We start from the raw sequence: 6,755 nt of genomic DNA on the forward strand, positions 1-6,755 counted from the left end.
CTTGGTATCATGCAGAAGGGAAAAAGACCAACTCTACATGGAGAACTGATGGAGTCAAATGGAGAGTGAAAAGAAAGCATGGTGGGAGAGTCACCTACATGAAAACATTGGGCATTTTTGTACCAACTGTAAGCTGCCTCCCTTCGTCAGAGACGCACAGAATGGACAGTTGGGGAGGCTGAAGCAGAGTGGACCTCTCCAGATACTGATCATTCTTTAGATGCTATAGTCTATATCTTTCAAAATAACCAGGTTGAGAATTATTTCCTGAGCAGTAAAGCTTAACACAACCCAGAATGAATTCTTTAGTAAAAGATGAAAGCCATTTCCCTCCCCACCTCCCACGGTGTGTTTGATGCTATATGGCCAGCTCCATGAGGTGCCCCTGAATGGATCTATAGTAAAGAAATTATTTTGTTTCATAGCCATCTTTGTCAACATTGTTACAACATGCATTTTTATTTATACATAGAATTGCCTGAAATCCAGTGGGACTTGAGTGTTGAGATCATGCTGTGAGATGATCTGTCTAGAGGAATGGACAAAGATGGGCAGACCTATTTAGATATAGGCATGTAGAAAGTTTGGAGCTAATCCAAAGTACCCCAATCTAAAACAAACCACCAAAAGGAATGTTAGACATAGGGCTATTTATTGCTGCTCTGATACTGTACTTTCCAGGGACAAGGACCTGGTCACGTGACTGGAGTTGGCCAATAAAGTGTCATCAGAAGCCTGTAAGCTCTAATGCACCAACTATAGTCACATTTTCTGGCCATTAGCAGGGGCTATGTCATAGTAGGAGCTTTGTCAGGTTGTACCCCTAAGTGAAGATGACATGGAGTCAGGTCGGCTCCTCTCCACCTCCAGCTAGTTCATAATGAGGATGTCACTCAAGAAAGAAATCATTACTTCTTTTTCCAGAATTTAGTTTTGTTCTGACAAGTTCATAAACTGCTAGCTGGAGCAGGGTACTAACATAATTAGAGAAGCATAATTTGTCATTGGTTTGAAGGACAAGCTGCAGGCTGTGGAGAGAGCATTGCGAAGTCTTGGAGGATGACAGGTGACTCAGCAGCACAGCCTTGGTTAAACGATTGCCCCCCGTGACTCAGAAGGCCGATTATATGTGAAACGATAGCTACAGGGAAAGAAGAGGGAAACGCAGTAGTAGTGATGTGTTTTGCTTTCTATCGGTTGACTTGGCAAGGCGTTTGTAAGAAACAAGGTCACAAAAGAATTAGCTGGGTTCCAAGTGGGACTTAATGGAAAGTGTGAAGCTTCACAATGTCAGAGAGGCTGACTGATTCCAGGTGCCAGCAGTAGGGGATAAAATTGAGAGCCTCTTGGCAATAAAAATATATTAAAGTTGAGCCTTGTTGCAAAGGGCACAACCTGCTCATCTACCTTCAAACACCACTCGCCTGATTATATTTCACTTACCATCCCATCATTATCAAAGGATATGAAGGCCTAGAGTGTACCAGAGTAAAGGCCAAGGAGGTCTTTGAAGAAAATGGTAGGTGTGGTTGTTAGCACATGGAACTGTCATCTGCTGATATGGAGCAGATGAAGTCATTGCAAGAGGAGTCCTACAAAGGAACCCGGAGACAGAATGAAGAAAGGCTAAACGTGAGGGACAGAAAATGACCCCAAACCAGAGACAGTCTGGAGGAGGCAATGAGATGAGACAGCCAATGCAGACTCCAAGTCAAGGGTGTTCTCTGATACCTGGTTTGCATGTGCCCCAGAGCATAATGGGAAAGCAAGCCCGAGACCACAGGACAGGTAACTCAGCTCCCCCACTGCACACATTTAAGGGCCTAAGACCTTCCCCAGGTCACTGTTTGTTTGGGGACTTTCAGAGAAGCTTACAGCCAGGGTTAATGTCTCCCCCTGTTTCCCCTCTTCTCAAATTGGAATTCTTCTTGGAGTTATGTGTTCCCTAGTCCACCTTCTACCACTGGGTGTGTAGAAGGTGGATAACTTGTCTGTTTAATTCATGGCCTCCAGAACAATAGGTGACCATCCAGGTCCAGTTCTGTTACCTATTATTTCTTTGCATCCTTCACGATTTAGTTTGAAGCCTTAACCCCGCCCCCCCCCAGTGGAGTCCTATTTAGAAACAGTGACTTTAAAAGGGTAATTTGGGTTATATGAGGTCATAGGCCTAGGCCTTAGTCCAAGAAGACTGGTGGCCTTGTAAGAAGAGAAAAGCAACAGAGGAAAGACTGCACATCGCATGAGAACACAAGGAGAAGATGGCTCTCTGCAAGCTAAGGAGAGAGGCCATAGCTTAAGAGGACTTGATCCTGGACTGGCAGCTTCCTGAATTGTGAGTTTATCTCTCCTTTTTAAGCCATCTTCTCTGTGGTTTTTTGTTACAGTGTGAACAATGAGGTCCTACTGGAAATTTGAAGACCACCGCCCAGAGGTTCCTGACCCGTGACTAGGTGGGGGATTTTGAAGTCTTTCTCTTGGGGAGAGAATAAATGAAAACAGCTGAATCCTAGAGGGCCAGACAGTGGGTTTCAGTTATCATTAGGGCTTTGTGTCTGTATTCCATCATGGCAGGCTTCTCCATGTCCCCTTGGTGTGCCCACATGGCTCAGTTGGCTGAAGCATTATAAGTAGAATGGGTGTTTCTTCTGCGCAGAATCTTTCTGCTTCATTTTATTTTGAGACAGGGTCTCATGTAGCCCAAGTTAGACTTGGACTTCTGATCCTTCTGTCTCTGTCTCTCAGGTGCTGGGATTACAGGTATCTACCACCAGCAGATGGACTGTCTTATCTGCCGAAGTGCTATTTACTGTTTTCTGTTCCCCTCATAACTGAAGTCTGGGACATCCAGATGGTAGAGTGTCTGTTAACCTGGATTTCCAGCCAACCCACAATAGTCATGGATATAGGTGAGATGCAATATTTAAAGCCAGGGAGGTCCTGGGGACTTTTTATGACAGTGACATAAACAAATCTGTCTTGACTGATCAAATCAATAATGAAGGTAGAGAAAATTTCCCAAATTCTCATGGAACTTGACTGTATATAACCAAGCCATTCAATATATTAGATTTTGTTCTTCATTAATTAGATAAAAAGAACTAACCTCAGAGGATGTCTGTCAATCACCGAGCTCCTATTTGTATTGGAAGATAATGCTATCAAGTCTTGCTTGCAGGAATACGTTCCAAGTTAGGTTGTCAGGAGTGATGATGGAGTCCTTTCAAACCACTCAGAGTCCTCTGCCTGCTTGCCTCCATACATCCAGGGGAGGGCTGTGTGTAATCACCAACCCAAGCTGAGCCTGGGGCTTGCTCCTGTAGCATCAGCTCCACCTGCTTTGGGCTGCAGTGGCACTAGAGGAATCGACTCTGACCTATCAAAAATTTCTGGACTGAGTTGAGGTTAAGTGCAAACTGCAAGCCAGGAACAGGGTCAGATTATGTCTGACTCTCAGTTGTTGTCAAATGACAGCATGGCGATTCCATTTAATGTTGTGTATTTTTGGGAATAATGAGATTTATAAGGAGCCTACCATACCCTCTGTGATGTTGTAATAATAGGAGTCTTGCCCATCTGGAAGGTATATGGAGAGGAAGGGAAGAATAAAGCAGGTGAATATGGGAACAGAGCCTCAAGACAAAGAAAGACGCCTGCTCCGTAAACCTCTTCATGAGGTGCCAGCCACAGGTATTTTGTTACAGCAACAGGAAACCAAGAGTCTGCCTTTAGTTAATTCTTTTTCAATTAGCTCAGAGCGCCTTCTGCTTCATTCTTCTGGGTGCCAGCTTTAAGCATGAACGGCCAGAGGGAATTCGTCTTCAAAGGGCCCACCCGACATACATTATCGCAAAATAGTTTTGCTAGAATCTCTTTCTGCTTCTAATTCACTTTAAGTTCCATGAGGACGTAAGAACAGACAGAGGACACAGAGAAGGAGGCCCCTGCTTGGTTGGTGCTGCTTTGTTGGTGATCCCCTCAGTGGGATCTCCTGTTGATGTGCAATCTCACTAGCTTCCTAGTGGTTTCTTTTAAATTAATTTGATGCATAGAATTATACACAGTTATGGGCTAGCTTGTGTTGGTACCTGTATACAACATGTAATGTTAAAGACAGGATAAACCAATATGTCTCTGAAAACACTGATCCTTGGTTAAAAAAATGCAAAATCTTTGCTTCTGGGTTTTTTGAAATATGTTGTTTATTATGCATTGTCACAGTACTATATAAAAGAAGACCAGAATGTAGTTCTCTTAGCTGATAGACTTGGTACCTATTGTCCGAGTGTTCCTATGCCTCTTTCTCCTGGTTTCCTCAGATTATGGTAACCATCGTTTTACCTTCAATTCCTGTGAGAGCTACTTCACATATGAGTGAGACCATGTGGGATTTCTTTTTCTGCAACTGGCTCATTTCACTTGACAGAATGACCTTGAGTCCAAAGAATTTTATTTTTCATGGCTGAGTAATATTCTACTGGTAAAGAACCTTCACATGATAGAATGTTCAAGAGCTAAATATCCTCAGTACTTCATCCTAGTTCTGTTGACTGGTCATGTGACATACATATGATACATCAGGTAAGGGTTGTCAGGAAACGGTAGCCTCTCCACATGGCTCTAATGCTAACTGTTTTAATAAAGGCAGTAAGGGCTCACACAGTTGTGGAAGATCTGGGGGACAGGAGGCAAAGGGAAATGACTCTGGTATCTGAGGCAGAACATGGAAGTGAGTGGTTTATGGGATTCTGCTGTATCCCTCAAAGGTCCCCAAGTAGCTTGCTCCATGTATCTTGTGGCATAGTGCAAGGCAGGTGGATCTCCAGAGCTTGCTAGGAACCCCCATGTCACATTTGCTGGCATCTGACTCCACTGGCTTCTAGAAGGCGATGCAAGTTCCTTTCTTCTGTCTCTCCTTTTCTAGAGGGCTTCTCTCCAAAGGACTCAACTCAGAACCACACTGGGACGACAGTGCTGGGAAATGAAGCTCCTTCCTCTCTGTCTGGTGAGCAGACTTTAGGAGAAGGTGGTGGTGACAAGGTGTGTTACAGACAGTCCCTGGAGGAAACGGATGGAGTGCTGAGTTCTCTATTGTGCTTTGGGAGGCCTTCTCTGCTTTTTTTTATTTTTATTTATTTTAAGATTTATTTATTATTATACTGTAGCTGACTTTAGAGACCCCAGAAGAGGGTGTCAGATTTTCATTACGGATGGTTGTGAGCCACCATGTGGTTGCTGGGATTTGAACTCATGACCTTTGGAAGAGCAGTCAGTGCTCTTACCCGCTGAGTCATCTCGCCAGCCCCCCTTCTCTGCTTTAAGAAGAGAGCTTACCCATGTTTTCTAAGGTCCATCTGGGTGTAGAATAGGGATTACCTAGGAAGGCCAGGGGAAGTGCTGTGGGTTTCCCTGGTGCTGTTTGTATTTTGATGTTAATTCTGCTTCCTCAAGAGGGACTGCCCCCAATGAGGGGTAGTTCACCTACTCAGACGATCTCACTGAAACTTCTCCCCATTCTGAATGGCCAAGAAAAGGCTAGAGCCAGTGATTGGGCAGGGGAAGGGAAAGGTAGGACAGGAGGTCTCAGAGACTGAGGGAAGAGAAGGTGGAAGAAAGATGGAACAAAACCACATGGCCCAGAGAAGCCACAAGTAGCAAGGGATTTCATAGCTGGGGAATAAATTCGTATAGTGACAGATTTGCCCAATCTAGACATATAACTAATATATATGATAACTGAGTTGTGTGTGCTTTAAATGGGCTGATTGGGGTAAGAAATTAGCATAGCAGGGAAGGAGAGATTGGACAGCACAGTAAGAAGGAAAAGTATTCTATCATGCAGTTCATAATAACTGCATAGTAGTTACATATTATTACATAGTTAAAAATAAGAGAAGAGCACTGTACTGGCTAGTTTTGTGTCAACTTGACACAGCTGGAGTTATCACAGAGAAAGGAGCTTCAGTTGGGGAAATGCCTCCACGAGATCCAGCTGTGGGGCATTTTCTCAATTAGTGATCAAGGGGGAAAGGCCCGTTGTGGGTGGTACCATCTCTGGGCTGGTAGTCTTGGCCTCTATAAGAGAGCAGGCTGAGCAAGTCAGGGGAAGCAAGCCAGTAATGAATATCCCTCCATGGCCTCTGCATCAGCTCCTGCTTCCTGACCTGCTTGAGTTCCAGTCCTGACTTTCTTTGGTGATGAACAGCAGTGTGAAAATGTAAGCTGAATAAATCCTTTCCTCCCTAACTTGCTTCTTGGTTTGTGTAGGAATAGAAACCCTGACTAAGACAAGCACCAAGCTGAAGTAATGATAAGGAAATAGTAATTAATTGAATTTGATCCGTGCACATTGTATGCATGTATTCAATATCACTGTATCTTGTAAATATGTAGTTATCCTGTATTAGTACAAAAGCATTTGAAAATGCCTAAGTGGGTGGAAAGGCTAATTGCCTTTATTTTATCATTACGCTGCATACTTGTACCTTGTATCCAATGAATACACACAAGTAAAATATTAATTTAAACTACATTTATGTCTTTAACTTACCGATAACATATTCTAGAGTGACGAGCATGGCGGGAACACATGTATTTCATTACTTCTAATGCTTTCTAGAAGTCATAAACTCCAGACTCTGTTTCAATATCTGTGCTACCATGTTGGATTGGGCAGGCAGAGGACCAGAGAGACTTTCTGGGCCATGGAAATTCTGGGTGGTGGAAATGAATTGGGCACATCCGCAGAACAGGGA

At 43.7% G+C, this 6,755-nt stretch overlaps 1 long non-coding RNA gene across 1 annotated transcript; it reads left to right on the forward strand.

Annotated features, from left to right (window-relative positions):
• Positions 1 to 419: 419 nt before the first annotated feature.
• Gm32383 lies at positions 420 to 5,157 on the forward strand. Its single transcript, XR_383907.3, has 3 exons — positions 420 to 2,453; positions 2,746 to 2,909; positions 4,925 to 5,157. It is a non-coding gene; the product is annotated as a predicted gene, 32383 (long non-coding RNA).
• The last annotated feature ends 1,598 nt before the right edge of the window (positions 5,158 to 6,755 follow it).

This window comes from Mus musculus, chromosome 15 (assembly GCF_000001635.26).
Source record: "Mus musculus strain C57BL/6J chromosome 15, GRCm38.p6 C57BL/6J".
Taxonomy (NCBI): Eukaryota; Metazoa; Chordata; class Mammalia; order Rodentia; family Muridae; genus Mus; species Mus musculus.